We start from the raw sequence: 17531 nt of genomic DNA on the forward strand, positions 1-17531 counted from the left end.
CGCGCAAGCATCCTGTGTAGGTTTCCAGATCCTAGGGAAGAAGCACTTGTTTGCTCTTGGTGCTCGCTCTCTTTAGCTAAAGAGCCAAGATTCTAAGATACAGATATAGCTGTATATTAAAACAAGGGACTCACCAGCGGTGCTCTTGTGCACTCGGCACTGCGAAGAAAATGCTAGTGACTGGCCGCGGTAGCTTAGAGGCTGACATGCTCTGGGCTTCATTCCTGACCACGGAAGTCGCATTTTAGTGGGGAAGACATTGAATAACGCCTGCGTCCCAATAGATTACGTGCAAGGTAAAAACTCTAGGCAAGGAAATTTATTCGGGGACCCCGACTACGCCGTGGCTTATGAGGATATCGAGGTTTTGGCACAGAAAAAGGAGAAATTTAGTTTTTTTTAACGCTGTTTGCCCTTCTCCATGAAATCCTAGCAGTGCTTCAAGCGCGTACAATTTTAGTCTCGAAAAAGGCAGCGTGCCCTTAATCTTTCCCTAACTTCCCTTACTAGTTTACCCTATTACAAAGTTTGAACACATTTCTTGAAACCCTCTTTATAGTGAAGTGCCGAACTACGAAATAGAATAATAGGTTTACTTACAAATATTGTGAAAGACATGAATGTAAGATTAAAAGGAAAATTCACCTGGAATATTCCGCTCTTTCCCGTGCCATAGTATGGGTGCAAATAATGGTTCTTGTGAAAGTATAAAAGATTGCCGCTAGACAACGTTGTCCTGGACTGCTAGTGTAGGGTTTGATGGTAGCGTAGAGTCGCAATTGATGGACGTTCTTTCTTATTCATGTCTCCTGTTCCTCTATTCGTGAATGTGAGACAAATGCTGGGTGAGTTACAATATCTTCGAAAAGCGAAAAACGAAAAGACTGAACGAAAAAAAGAATGAAAGCAGAAAAATACAAAAAAGGCATTGATTTTGTTTATTTGATTTTTTCACACAGTGTAAAAATAGGAGAAGCTGTCAAAAAATTCGGCAAATCCCACGCGTTGTGGGAATCGGTTTCATGCGAAGCAGTCAGCGAGTACTTCTTTGCTGTATTTCACACTCCTGAGTCCCAGGGTAAAGTTAGGTGCACGAATTTTTTCAGAAAGTTCAGTATAGCTGGAATAGGACACGTAGGCAAAAAAATTCACAGCATATCCACGGGTGAATGATGAAGAGCTTGGGCGAAGCTCCTGAAGCAATCATGGTTACACCGTGAAATCTTCAGAGGTTTCGCGCAGCAGTAATCAAAGCGATAGCCCAGTACATCATCAAAGACGTGACAAACACTGCATATATTTATACAAGAAATTTTAATAAACGTAAGTGGTAGCTAGACGTGGCTTCCGTTCCCCCTTCATTATAACGGCTTTATGGTCGGTGAAGTGATGGATCGGCGATGGGTCGTAGTGGGATGTTTGCAAAGACGAAGTAGTGGGCAGTTTGCAAAGGTGGCTTCCGTTCTCCCTTCATTATAGCGGCTTTATGGTCGGTGAAGTAATGGATCGGTGATGGATCATAGTGGGATGTTTGCAAAGACGAAGTAGTGGGCAGTTTGCAAAGGATCGGTGATGGGAGATACCGTTCGAGAGATACTGCTGGTTACGCCTTACGCCTTACGCCGGACGCGTGACAAGGTTAGACTAAGAGGAGCTTCGCCCCTAAAAGTGTTTAAGTTTGGCTTAGTAAAAGTAGGGGTTTGAATGTGGTGCAATGTCGAATATATTGGACATCCGGCCTTGACTTGGTCCTCACGTCGAACATATTGGACATTACGACCAAATAACACGGCGAGAATAACGTACATAAAAGGTACTTTAAAAATAATACGGTACTTAAGAATGATAAGCAAGCAAACAAACTTCAGAAATGCAAGCCAAATTACGTAGTTTGACGAGTGCGACCAAAGAACACGCCACTGCTGACCGCTGCCATTTTGGTCTAGTATTCCAGGCGCGCCGCTGCATTGATTTTGCCCACGCTTCACTGAACGCGCTAGTAGACGTTGAAAAATCGGCAGATCCCACGCACTGTGGGAATCGTTGTAATGCGCAGCAGCCAGCAAGGAGCTGCATACATCGCCTTGTTTGTCTTTGAGCCAAATGAAATCCTTCATGCCATGACATCTAGTCCACCATATATCGCATGTTTGCCATGCACGCATGCATGCACAATCTAGTGTACACCATGTCAATGAAACGCATATTCTGGTATATAAATGCATGACCTGTCGTTTATGTTCATCACGCGCTCGTGTCATGCCATACCGATTTTGGTATATATCACGTTAACAAAGCGGCCGGAAGCGCACCATGACAGTGGCATGTAAATCATACCGTACATGGCATACACGATTCGCATGTTAAGACCTCTAATTTATGTTCGTCATGCAGTCACATCGCGCAATACCAATTCTGGTGTATATCAAAGTAGCAAAATGGCCGCGAGTGCACCATGAGTAGAGCATGTAAATCATGCCATACATGACATGAATATTATGGTTTTTCATGTTACCACCTGTCACTAATGTTCATCATACAGTCACATCGCGCTATACCAGTTTTGGTGTATATCAAGCTATCGAAACGGCCGCGAATGACCATGAGCGTGGCATGTAAGTCATGACATACATGGCATGCATGTCATAGTTTTCATGTTACCACCTGGTATTCATGTTCTTCATACAGTCACATCGCGCAATAGAATTTTGGTGCATATCAATCTAGCGAAATGGCCACGAGTTCGCCATGAGCATGGAATGTAAATCATGACGTACATTTCATGCATGTCATGATTATCATGCTACCACCTTTCATTTACGTTCGTCATACAGTGGCGTCGCGCAATACCAATTTTGGTGTATACCAAGCTAGCGAAACGGCCGGGAATGCACAATGGGCGCGGCATGTAAATCATGACATACTTAACCTGCATGTCATGATTTCCATGTTACCACCTCTCATTTACGTTCGTCATGCAGTCGCGTCACGCAATACCAATTTTGATTGTCAAGCAAGCGAAACGGCACGAGTGCGTCATGAGCATGACATGTAAATCATGTCGTGCATGTCATGCATGTCATGATTTTCATGTTACCACGTCTCATTCACCGTCGTCGTACAGTCGCTTCGCGCAATAGCTATTTTGGTGTACATCGAGCTAGCGAAGCGGCCGTGAATGCATCATGAGCGTGGCAATTAAATCATGATATACATGACATGCATGTCATGGTTTTCATCGTACAAACTGTCATTCATGTTCTTCATACAGTCACATCGCGCAATACCAATTTTGCTGTATATCAATCTACTGAAACTGCCGCTAGCGCATCATGAGCGTGGCATGTAAATCAGGTCGTACATGACTTGCATGTCATGATTTTTATGTTACCACGTCTCACTTACGTTCGTCATACAGTCGTGTTGCGTAACACCAATTTTGGTGCATATCACGCAAGCGAAACGGACGCGAATACACCATGAGCGTGGCATGTAAATCATGACATACATGTCATGGATGTCATGGTTTTCGTGCTACCATCTGTTATTCATGTTCTTCATAAAGTCACATCGCACAATACCAATTTTGGTGTATATCAATCTAGCAAAACAGCCGCGAGTGCGCCATGAGCGTGGCATGTAAATCATGTCATACATGCATATCATGATTTTCTACCACGTGTTAGTTATGTTCGTCAGACAGAAATGTCTCGTCATATCAGTTTTCGTATGTATCCTTTCATTTAAACGGCCGCGAGCGCCCCGAGACCATGTCATGTAAATCATGCTGCACATGACATGCGCGTCATGATTTTCATGTTAGGACCTGTCATTATGTTCGTCATGAACTCTTGTCACGCCGTACCATTTTTGGTATATATGAACTTAACGGAACGGCCGCAAGAGCCCAAAGGCCGTGGAATGTAAATCATACTGTTCATGACATGCGTGTCATGATTTTCGTGATATGACCTGTCATTTATGTTCGTGATAAGGCCATGTTATGACACACCAATTTTGGTATACATCGAATAACGGAACGGCGAGGGAGTCCAAAGGCCGTGGAATGTAAATCATGCTGTTCATGACATGCGTGTCATGATTTTCATGATATGACGTGTCATTTAGGTTTGTGATAAGGCCATGTTATGACACACCAATTTTGGTATACATCCGAGTAACGGAACGGCGAGGGAGCCCAAAGGCCGTGGAATGTAAATCATGCTGTTCATGACATGCGTGTCATGATTTTCATGATATGACCTGTCATTTATGTTCGTGATAAGGCCATGTTATGACACACCAATTTTAGTACACATCCGATTAACGGAACGGCCAGGGAGCCCAAAGGCCGTGGAATGTAAATCATGCTGTTCATGACATGCGTGTCATGTTTTTTATGATATGACCGGTCATTTATGTTCGTAATAAGGCCATGTTATGACACACCAATTTTGGTATACATCCGATTAACGAAACGGCCAGGAGAGCACAAAGTCGTAGGCGGCTAGATAGATAGATACGCTCAAAGTCGCAGAAGTGCGGTAAGAAATGCTTCGCATTTAAAAACTAACAAAAATAGTTTTTAACGGCAAATAGTTGGTGCTGGCGTTGGAGCAGACTACAGCGAGTTGTCCAATATATTGGACAACTCGTTAAATTATCAATGTCTGTTCTGGCCCTTCCTGGGTAGATATAAACTGTCAGTTCCCCATAGCCGGGTCTCAGGAGGTTATGGCTTTCAGCCACGCGTTATGAGGTAGATCGACGTGTTTTTGTAAGTGTAGTAGTGGTGTGCACATCGTGGACTTACCAGGCACGTCTACAGCACTGGCGTTTTCATGGTAACTTATGGTACAACGTAACGTCAGCCCTCACGTTAGAGTACATGCGTCAGTATTATCGAAATTAAGTGTACCTTATGGTGCAATCATATGAATATCATATGCAACTTTCGTTAATGTATTCTTCTGGGATCGAGCAATGCTTCAATATAGCTTGCTTAATCATAGGAATATAAATGTGATGTTTATTAGACTGCTCTAAAAGCGGAGCCAGCACTGGAACGACAGACGTTAATCTAATATGACGCCTGTATCGTGGGAGTATATATGTAGTGGTCATTGCGTTCTTCTAAAATTAGATAGCCAGCACCGCAACCACAACTTACGTTGCACGCTCATTACCTCTGTCCAAGCCGTTGTTCGAAACCAGTTTATATACCTGACATGGCTCTGTGGTACAATGCCTGTTTGCTACACAGAATGCTTGGGTTCGCTTCCTGCTGGGATCCCAATTTTTATTCTTTCCTTTCTTCGGGTCAACGCTGCCAATGTCGGTTTTTCTTAACGCTCTCGCATTTACACTACCAATGTCTGTTCTCGCCCTTCCTGGGTATATATAAACTGTCAATCACCTGTGGCGCATACCCGTACACTGCGGCCCGTTGTAAACGGGTATGTGCCACACGTGTCTGGAGGAAAGGGTTTGACGACGTACTCGACAGGATTTTCACGTTGTTCATGTCATGACGCAACAGTCATATTCGTCAAATCCTCCTACCCTCCCATGCCAACTTTGGTGTACGCCAAGTTAAAGATGCGATCATGAGAGCACGCCGACGTAGGCGGCTAGATAGATAGATAGATAGATAGATAGATAGATAGATAGATAGATAGATAGATAGATAGATAGATAGATAGATAGATAGATAGATAGATAGATAGATAGATAGATAGATAGATAGAAACGCTCAAAGTACCAAAGGTACGCTAAGAAATGCTTCGCATTTAAAACTATTAGTTTACTAGCAGTGGTGGTACATTTAGTCATAATATTTATCGTACTTAAAATGCTGCGAAGTCGCTGTCCCCATTTGGACGCTTGGTTTCTAAGTTATCATACTCAAATTGCGCGAGACATTGTGTGGGTGAAAACAAAGTACACATTTAGGCACAAGAAAGAACATCGAGCGTTGAGATGTATGACACACTGTTAAGCGTGTAGCAATACCGTTAGGACAGTCTAGTACGCACACATAAGAAACATTACAAATACAAGTAGTATAGATGATACATCGTATTCCATGTAGATAAAGGCGATGGCATCAATGTGAATACGTTGAAATTTTACTTACTGCAATGTCCAAGTCCGCCCTTAGTATAAAAGACTGAAGTCTGGCTTACTGGGATGCTGAATCCTTTAATCGGCGCAGTGAGTTCCTTGATTTCATGCGATTGTTGAGGATCCATCTTATAACCAACACGTGCTGAATTTTACGGCGGATTCGTTACACTTTAGTTTCCAGTGGATGGCTGCGTACGCAGACCAAGCGCGTAGACAAAAAACATGGATGATTCTTCCATCATAGGAATCGGTATAACACGAAAGTAAAACGTGCCCTTGCACAAGGAGTTGAATGTTCACTGTGTATTGATACAAGATAGCTTACACAGTGCCTATTTCTGTTCGGCAGCTATAGCAGCGTTCAACTACGACGGACCCACGTTGACGCTTGGTGGTACATCTTTATCACGACGACTAATTTTTATAATCAATAGTAATTCAAACCATTGTGGTAGCTGTAGTAGTTAACGTTGAGAGCGTAATCAGGTAAAGCGGTGTAACAGCCAGAAGAGCGTCGCTGATGGGACGCAGAACTTCGGCTATGTTCGCCATTCCGCGGCATGTTAAAGAGTTATTGAACATTTTGAACACGACGGCCGGACTAGAGGGAAACTCAACGCTCATAGTGTCTACCCTGCACCCAGGCCGCGATTTTTCCCGGGTCGAGCGTAAGTGGGGAACGAGATGTTCCAGCCGGGCGAGGCAGGCGCGCATCGCAGAGCTATTTTCGTTATGGATAGATGCTATACGAGCGAAGCCGACGTTTGGGCTAAGGTGGTCACCTCGGCGTGTTTAAGACGTTGACAAAATTGCACTCCTCCTATTGGAAACTTGCTGAATGGGACGGACGTATGGCAACGACATGTTGCCGGGGCTAATCGTGGAGGCCACGGTCATGATGCATTGCTTCACTTTACCGCTCCCAGAGGGCAACACCACCCCGCCGACCATGAACACTGCGAGAGGAAAGTGTGAGATATAAAGCACGCGTTTGTAAAGCCTCCAGAGAGTGTGACCAGAGAATATCTACCACTTTAGAGAACGGAAACTGTACCTTTGACTGTAGTACGGAAATAAGGGTAGCGGCGGCGTACTGAACTGTAATAGAGCGAGGCGAGATGGCGCTGCAAGTACTATCATCATCATTAGACAAACGCGTTTTTGCGGTTGGTTCGCCCTGGTCGCGCTACTGCGCTTTTTGCTCCCTATGATATTTTGTTCTTTGTCGTTGCTAAATCGCTGCTCGCGTGTGTCATATTTATCGCCAGGTGACCAAACTGGCCTCGACTGGCAAAAACAACGTCAATTAAGTAAGGTTTGCATCGTTTATTGTGAGTGCCCAAGCTGGTACAAGCAATGTATACCGTCAGGTCCAAGCAAAACAAGTCACTCATGAACGTCGAAAGCTTTCAACCCGTACGTGTGTAATCAGTCTGAAAGCTGACAAATATGTGCATATAACTGAACACCGAGATCGCTGAAAGAACGTTGCTCTTGTTGTGTAGCAGCGTCCGAGTTTTAACAGCATAGCTTTAGGACAAGGGTCTTATCCTTCCTTTAGTTATGCGGCGCTTGCCAGGTTGTGTTGATCTTTGAGTGCATGGTGTGGAGTCGGAAACGAAACGTGCGCTACGCCGACAGATAGTTGGCGCAGTGAGAGCAATGTAGTTTTGATTAATCTTTTACGTAAACAATCGCGGATGCGTACAGTTCTGCATCTTTCTCGCCCTGAGATGTCACCTTGAATGCGTTACAAATGAGGAATATCGCGTTGTGTCTACAGGGCAGGCACGAATTTCTCGGCCATGAAGCCATACCATAGGTAGTACGTATTCAGGTAATAGGTGGAAGAAAATATTTCAGGTTCGTTTTGTTCCTCGATATAGTTCAGTTACACAGTTTCTACAGCTATAGAATTTCTTGGCGCTAGTAGTAATCGGACTGCTGAGTATGCAGCGTAGATGAATGCTAAAGAAACAGAGATATAAGGCGAGTGCTTACAGATTCTAGAAGCACAATTCTAAGAAAATAAGCTTTAGGCATGCAGTGTACATCTTCGTTGGTGTTCGCACAGAACACTAAACAACTGCTCAGCCGTAAGCACAATCTCTGTATCACATAGACATGTCAATAGAACTTGAGCACTCTGTTGCAAGCAAACACTCACGAAATCAAACTGTGGGGCACGATGTGAACCTGCGCAAATGCTGCATAAATAAAGGTCATATATATATTGCGTACTTGTTATTGTGTTATATACTTTTTCAATATATTTGGGCTTGGGAGCACAAGTATGTATTCTCCCTGCTACTTTTAGAAGCTCCGGCTTGAAATACTGTCACATGCGCTCCTTTCTTTCTATGTTTTATGTTATTGGCCAATTGCACGTGTAGTTACTGCATTGCACAAACCGTGCCAGAATGTCTGGGAACATTCCAGATTATTTTAGGATCTTCTGTTAGGCTGGAGCGTGCAATTGCAAACAGCTCAGTTTATTGTCGAACTAACGCAGCCACCAGTGATAATGCTCGAATGCTCGATGCCGCAGGTATAAATGCCGACGCGCCTTGCCACAGATCAGTTTATCGACGGCTGACGCCTGTTCGCCGCTATCAGTGTGCAGTGTGTATTGCTTTAGTTTGACTTTTCGTTTCCCGGCCACATGTTCGGCCGAATAAAAAGTTTCATCTTGGACACACCGACTGCTGCTTTCGTCGACGTGACGACCCCTTGACAATACGTAAAATCTTGTAGTGTGGCTGTGGATAAGTCCAAGTTCATGTATGTTTTAAATTACCTCTTCGATTTCCTAGGTTTTTTTCGTGACAGTAGTTTACAGACTTTCACTTCATAGTGGTAGGTGCTACAACTGCGACATGTTAATTTAATCAAACAGCAGAAGTAGGTGTGTTCAAACAAATTTGGCACGTTTCTCTGCTATGCAAAAAAGAAAACACTACCATACTCACTGAACACAATCTCACTCATCACGACAACGTAAACGTGCTTGGTGAAGCTGTGCTGGAAGAAGTGCTCGTCACACTTATAATTTGTTTATTAGCTGTAAATAATTTGAAGGAGCCCATTGAACATATGTGCAAAGGCTAATGTAATTGAGCACAGCCTTGTAAAGCTTTGTCGTGTCTTTTTGTAAACTTCTATGATCTAAACACAGTTAATTAGGGCAAAACAGTTTTGAGCATAGTGTGTAAACTGTCTCATAAGGCACAACTAAACGTTGCATTTACGTTGCGCGGCAGCTGTATTTTCGATGGAGGCGAAAATGTTTGAGGCCCGTGTACTTAGGTTTAGGTGCACGTCAAAGAACCCCAGGTGGTCGAAATTTGCGGAGCCCTCCACTACGGCGTATCGTGATTTTGGGACGTTAAACCCTAGATATTATTAGACGTTGGAAAGACTGTTAATTCCCCTCACTGCCGTGATGTTCGTTTTGTAATGTGATTTATAATTAAAAAAAAACTGACCCTACGTTTCGAGACCCGTTTGGTCTCTTAGTTTTTTTGTTTTTTTTAAATTAAGAAGACTAATGATTAAATGTGGCTGGAGAGCGTTTTTATTCTTATAATCTTGCCCAGCCAGACAGACTTCTATATATTTACCCTTAAATTTATAATTTCTGATGATTCACATGCAAAGCATGATATGATTATGAGTCATACAGTAGTGGGCAACTCTAGATTGATTCTAACTGACTGGAGTTAAACAAACGCAGTTGTAGCCTTGAAGAAGACAAGACTGCTTGTCGAAACATTTGCTCCAGCGACACCTCTTGTTAACAAATTCTTCGTCTCTTCAAGCTTCCGTCTTTCCCTGAACTTCAGACGCAGATCTAAGCACACGAGTGTCTTTGCATTTCGCCCCCAATGAAATGTGACCACCGTGGCTGGGTATAAAACCTGCGTCGTTGAGCTCAGCAGTGCCAGGTAACGTAACTAATGCATGGAGCTAGTGCTCAATTTCAACGCTATTGCGGTGTAGATTGCATGACACAGTAGTCAGCTAATACTTGTGGACGATTGTAGGCACACATCCATGAGATGCCTGGTAAACCATTCACAAATACAGCATTGCAAGCTTGAGGTTCAAGATGACCTGTTTTTTGTAGCAGACGTTCACATGTTTCGCCGCACTTGCAGAGTGGATATTCGGGGGTAGTCATCCTGTCGTTGCCCGGCAATCCTGGAAAAACAATGACATCACCAGATATTGATAAGCATTATCAGTGCATATTAAACTTTGCAAAAATAAACATATAAACATAGTGAACAAAAACAGCGGTTTGTTATACATATATGTAAACGTACCGTATAATGCATGTTGTTTCACTCGGGCTAGCTTCTTTACAGGCGTGTCATGTAACAAGTGCCTTGCTCATTGCACACAGCTGTTTCTTTGTCAGACCAGGAGGCTATGGCAGAAAAAAAAATTCTTATTATAGTGCCGGTTTCTTTATCACAATAAAGTGAATGTGCACTCACAATTATGTGAAGCTTTCGTTGCACTAAATGTGTAGTAAAAATAACCTAAACTGACAACAGGAGAAATGAGACCTCTAAACCTGGCTTCTCAAATGCGACTGCGGCAAAATATAACTCGTATCTTTTTTGCACTGATATGCGGGCTAGTTACGAAGATACATGCGAGACGTTGGTGATGCAGTTGCCTTTCTTTATTGCAGCGGCCTGGTTAATGTGAACCGAACGATAAACTCAGCAACTTGCTCCCACTTGAAGCCACGCCGCAAGGATCGCACGTTTTCTCATCGACAGAGTTTGACACGTTGAAAATATTAATATTGCAGTGCGTCGCCTCCGTGTGACACCCACACGGTCACTGGTAAAAAGCTGAAGCAGTGGGTTTTTATACTCACCGATTCGTATATTCTCGGGCTTGAAACGAGTGTTCATCCGGTGAACGCTTCAACGGTCCCTTCGTTCTCCCGAAGTCTGCTGAATGCGTTTCGCGAAAGCATTTCAACGAGTCAAAACAAACAGAACGAAAGCGAGTGTCTCGGCCGGCAGTGGCTCGAAACTTTTACAGCGAAACGAAAGAGCGCGAGACCCATCCGAATGCACCGTGAACCGTTACCTGCCGTTACGTTGCCTCTGCCGCCGTATATTTTGAAATGAAGATAATGATGGCGATAGGCTGCTGACAACTACGAGTCTGTTGGAGCAAAAACTATTACAAAAGATTGATGACGTGGTAACTGGCAAGGTAAGGCCACTTCGTATAAACAGCAATTTGTTTATTGAAGTGTAACAGTAAGCAAACAACTAAACTTCCTTATTTCAAGAATATTTTAATTTGAAGTTTGGGCCCGACGAGGGCGCCCCTACATAAAAAGTCAAATAGCGCGAATGGCGGCCACCACAACGTCGCCATGTTATCCTAACGCAGAGGTTAGTAGATCCACTCCCTGTGTTTGAAGCTGGAACTCGCCGCGGTCGATTTTTTCGCCCTCTGCGGCGATCGCTGGAACTTGCGACTTTCCGGGGCCTGGTGTGACCGTGGCGAAGTGGATAGCGTGCCCGACATCTATGGGCGCGGACCAAGTGGTCGTGAGTTCCACTCCCGTTGACGGATTTTTTTTAAATGCGAAGCATTTCTTAGCGAACTTCTGCGACTTTGACCGTATCTATCTATCTATCTATCTATCTAGCCGCCTACGACTTTGTGCTCTCCTGGTCGCTTGGTTAATCGAATGTGCACCAAAATTGGTATGGCGTAACATGACTGTATGACGAACATAAATGACAAGTCATAACATGAAAATCATGACACGAATGTCATGTACAGCATGATTTACATGCTACGCTCATGGTGCGCTGGCGGCCGTTTCGCTAGCTTGATATACATCAAAATTGGTATCTTGTGACGTGACTTTGTGACGAACATAAATAACACGAGTTAACATGAAAATCATGACACGCATGTCATGTACAGCATGACTTACGTGCCACGCTCATGGTGTGCTGGCGGCCGTTTCGCTAGCTTTATACACCAAAATTGGTATCTTGCGACGTGACCGTGTGACGAACATAAATAACACGAGTTATCATGAAAATCATGACACGCATGTCATGTACAGCATGACTTACGTGCCACGCTCATGGGGCGCTGGCGGCCGTTTCGCTAGGTTTATATGCACCGAAATTGGTATCTTGCGACGTCACCGTGTGAAGAACATCAATAACACGAGTTATCATGAAAATCATGACACGCATGTCATGTACAGCATGACTTACGTGCCACGCTCATGGGGCGCTGGCGGCCGTTTCGTTTGCTTGATATACACCAATATTGGTCTCTTACGACGTGACCGTGTGACGAACATAAATAACATAAGTTATCATGAAAATCATGACACGCATGTCATGTACAGCATGACTTACGTGCCACGCTCATGATGCGCTGGCGGCCGTTTCGCTAGCTTGATATGCACCAATATTGGTCTCTTACGACGTGACCGTGTGACGAACATAAATAACACGAGTTATCATGAAAATCATGACACGCATGTCATGCACAGCATGACTTACGTGCCACGCTCATGGGGCGCTGGCGGCCGTTTCGCTAGATTGATACACACCAAAATTGGTTATCTTGCGATGTGACCGTGTGACGAACATAAATAACACGAGTTATCATGAAAATCATGACACGCATGTCATGTACAGCGTGACTTACGTGCCACGCTCATGGTGCGCTGGCGGCCGTTCGCTAGCTTGATATACACCAATATTGGTCTCTTACGACGTGACCGTGTGACGAACATAAATAACACGAGTTATCATGAAAATCATGGCACGCATGTCATGCACAGCATGACTTACGTGCCACGCTCATGGGGCGCTGGCGGCCGTTTCGCTAGATTGATACACACCAAAATTGGTATCTTGCGACGTGACCGTGTGACGAACATAAATAACACGAGTTATCATGAAAATCATGACACGCATGTCATGTACAGCGTGACTTACGTGCCATGCTCATGGTGCGCTGGCGGCCGTTTCGCTAGCTTGATATACACAAATATTGGTCTCTCACGACGTGACCGTGTGACGAACATAAATAACACGAGTTATCATGAAAATCATGACACGCATGTCATGTACAGCATGACTTACGTTCCACGCTCACGGGGCGCTGGCAGCCGTTTCGCTAGATTGATACACACCAAAATTGGTATCTTGCGACGTGACCGCGTGACGAACATAAATAACACGAGTTATCATGAAAATCATGACACGCATGTCATGTACAGCATGACTTACGCGCCACGCTCATGGTGCGCTGGCGGCCGTTTCGCTAGCTTGATATACACTAATATTGGTCTCTTACGACGTGACCGTGTGACGAGCATAAATAACACGAGTTATCATGAAAATCATGACACGCATGTCATGTACAGCATGACTTATGTGCCACGCTCATGGCGCGCTGGTGGCTGTTTCGCTAGCTTGATCTACCCCGGAATTGGTCTTGCGCGACGTGACTGTGTGACGAACATAAATAATAGGAGTTAACAGGAAAACCATGACACGCATTTTCCTCAATGACATACAAGACGATGTATGCAGCTCTTTGCTGGCTGCTTCGCATTACATCGATTCCCACAATGCGTGGGATCTGCCGGCTTTTTTTCTTTACCATCTGATCATGTGTATTTTTTCGATGTCTTTTCCGTGACAGAACTATGTGACTGTCCGTGACAGAACTATGTGAACTATAAACCACTTTCGTGTTAAAAGAGGGAAATGTATTTATATCCGTGAGTCGGCTGTAGAAGTCGGCGGGGCACTTAACAAACCAGATTGATAGTTTTTATTGGTTACTTACTTACAACGCCGGCTGCGAGCTGCCGATGGAGCTATATCGAGACGGCTCATCGACCGGGGCCCTTGCCACCGCCTCCACCAATGCCTCCTCTCCGTCCTCCTCTATATCCTGCTCCTCCACCACCACCTCCTCCTCCTCCTCCTCGTCTTCCTATGTTTTAAGTAGAAAAAACATTGTGTTAATAATCGCAGTATTAATAAAAACAGCGAAAAAAACAGCCCCAATTGACGGGCTTCGCCCCTGCCTAATTGTCCAAGGCAGATTTTTGTTTGTGGCAAATATATAATTACAACAATTTTGTTTTTACATCCCAAGCAACGTTTCTCTTAAATGTACGTCTTATATGTCCTCGAAGTGTGCTAAGCCCATAACATTATCCATGAACGCAAAGAAGTCATGTACCTTTGCTGATGTGGTCACCACACGCTGATGAAATATTTCGATTTTGGAGGGCATGAGGATCACTTAGACCCTCTTTTAACTCATGAGCGTGTTCAGCTTGAAAGTGCTTTTTAGGAGGCTTAGCGACTTTCCGATGAGATGTACAAATAAACTTTCTTTTCAAGTATATGGGGCACATGTGGCTAAGAGAAAAGTGCTCCATGAGTGACATATCGTGCCTCAAAGTATATTCAATATAAAAGATGTCAAGCTATGCGTGCAAAATGGAAACAGCATTAAACTACGCTGAAAACACTAAAATTGTTGAAAATCTCAATGCATTTCAAGTGAATAGTGTAAATTATCGAATTGGAGCAATTGGAGCACGGTCACATCATTGTCACTGACCGGGCACTTAAGAACCACTATAATTAAAAATAAATTTATTTGCGTTTTCAATAGCGGAGACAGGTGGTCGGGTCAAACAGAACAATTGCTGTGCTTCATGAGAAGAGGCCATCCCCGCATGGAGATATTGAAAAATCGGCCTCTGGTAATAATTGCGGAGCTATGAAATTCAACCAAATTCACCGGCGAAACCAAAACCGAAGCTCCGATGAGCGCAACTAGGAGATGACGAGAATGAAGTCACTGTTCACGACGGCGATTGCAGCGATTTAGGCTATTCTGCATTTTATAACGTACGCGAGCAATACCTGCTTTAATCGTAAACGAAACTCGCACAACCGCCAAGCAAGGTCAATCGATGCTTGGCGCAGCAATGCGCGCTGATTGTGGGCGTCTCGGAAGAGTATGGCAGCTGCGCTGTTCCAAGTTTCAATTTCTGTTTTGTCGACGAAGTTCTTCATATTTCATTACTCGCTAATAATTGCCAGCGGCTGCATTCGCGAAATCTAAAAGCGGCAACAGGCTCTTCTGTACGAGGGTTGTAGTTTTCCTATCTGACCCGACCACCTGTCTCGAATAAGTCAAAAGTTGATTAACCTAATGTATTTATTAGTGTCCTAATTGATGTTTCCGCTCATTTCAACGGCAGCAGAAAAAATAGTTGTGAAGGCAGCGTGAAAATGTCTGAATTTTCTTAATTTTGGGGATTGTCGGAGCCATATTTCTCGAAACACCCTTTATAACGTCATGGGGTACTTTTTATTAGTGAGCGATGGATAAATTATGTTTCCAATATCGAATAACATCCTTTCATAAATATGGGCCCTAAATACACGAAATCTTCGCTGAATCGCGCTGTCCACTTTTCGAATTTTCTTTTGCAAATATAGACATATCGATAGTCCGTTGCGCAAAATGGCCTAGATTCTTTACCAACAGCACGGGGATTGTACTGGTGTAATGGTACATTCAACACGGCTGCTGCTCTTGGTCAGTCATGAGTGCTGTTCTGCATATACTGGCAAAATCTAGCGCCACGTTCTCAGCGAAGATCTTTAAAAAGTTCATGCATTTCCATAATAGCTAATAAAATGTTGCATCAGAACACAAGCCATCGCACTGCCCCAATTCTTTGGGCACCAGCCCAATCCTACCCCCCGAAAATGGGAACATCTACCATCATGCTCGAGCCTTCGCTTGTCTAGCCCACGGATAAACCCAGTTTCTCTACGCAGGTCCCAACCGAGGCCTGCCTCTGTCAACACTCGACCGAGCACGGTATAAAAAGTTTTACAGCGGACCTCATAAGCTTCACTTAGGCCGTTTCGTGAGAAAATGAACCAGTAAATGAACGGAAAATGAACCAGTACGTCCTCTTCTTCATCTTCTGTTTCGCTCCTAGTACACGTACGCCGATTTGTCCTGCGTGGGATGCAATAACCCTGCTAGGTGAGAGAACGAACATAGAATGAGAAAAAGAAAGAGAGATAAAGAAAGAGACAAAGAAGGATAGCTAGACAAAAAAAAGGGAGATAATTTTTTCTTAAAAGCTGAAGTTCCTAACGAGGCGAGGTTCGAACCCGCTTACCAACGTTCCGAAGATGACCATCGTAACCACTAGGCTACCCAGGCACGCTTGCAGAGCCCAACATAGCCTTGCATAGTGTACTTGCGGAAGGGGATGTGCTGTCTATTTTTCGGACGTGTATGAAACCGCTGTGGTTAACGCATGAACTGCACGAGTGTAATTCGATGTATTTGTGTGACTTAATTATTTTGCTATGCATGACTATTGGGCATATGGGCCAAGGGGATAAAAATCACCTTACTCTTTTCTTCAGCACATTCAAAACCAGTGAAAAGGGGCATCGCGCGACTATGTTTCATGAATGCGCTCACTAAGCCGTGTAGTCGCGTATTTCAAGCTAGTTTCAGTGAGCAGTCCATTCGCGTTTTAAATTCTGGCTATCCCGTGCACTTGCTTTTCTCCCTGGCACAAATATTTTGAGGTATCAAACGCCAGGCCTGCGCGGAAAGCACAGCACAGTCACCGCGAAAGCTGGAAGAGCGGCATTTCTAGAGCCCGTTATAAACTCTGTTGTGGCTACTAATACAATACACTAGCAACGTACCCACTACCCCACAAATCCTAATTTTTGTGAAGTTAGGAAGCACCCATCACGACATTATTCGTCATTCTGCGGAGAAGCGAGGTACTTTCATGATGCGACGGTTGATGACGGTGAGAATTATGGCTGAGCCCTTTGTAATGGGTTGGAACCTTTTAACGACCCACTAGCTACGTAATTCGCATTGTGTGACGCCCGGTTGTTATTTAACTCTCCCACGACGCTTTATAACATATGTTAGCGTGGGAAAGAGAGAGAGAGAGAGAGAGAGAGAAACAGCTTTATTGAGATCCTGCGAAAATTGACCATGGGGGTCTTATGCGCTTCCTTGACAACCAATTGAAGTGCACTTGCGAGGAACCCACTACGCTATAAATCATCATAATTTTTGTGAAGGAGGGAACCAGCCATTATGCAACTTTTCGTCATTCTGCGGAGAGCCGTTGTACCCGCTAAACATATGTAAGGCATTATGTGCACTTTGTTGATGCTGTGGCTGATGACAAAGAATTATGACAGAGGCCTTTGTAATTGGTTGGAAGCATTCAACAACGCACTCGTTGCGCAATTCGCATTTTGTGACACCTGGTTGTTATTAAAGACGATAGTATTTCTTGGGGAACT

Source organism: Rhipicephalus sanguineus, chromosome 7 (assembly GCF_013339695.2).
Source record: "Rhipicephalus sanguineus isolate Rsan-2018 chromosome 7, BIME_Rsan_1.4, whole genome shotgun sequence".
In the NCBI taxonomy this organism is placed as follows: Eukaryota; Metazoa; Arthropoda; class Arachnida; order Ixodida; family Ixodidae; genus Rhipicephalus; species Rhipicephalus sanguineus.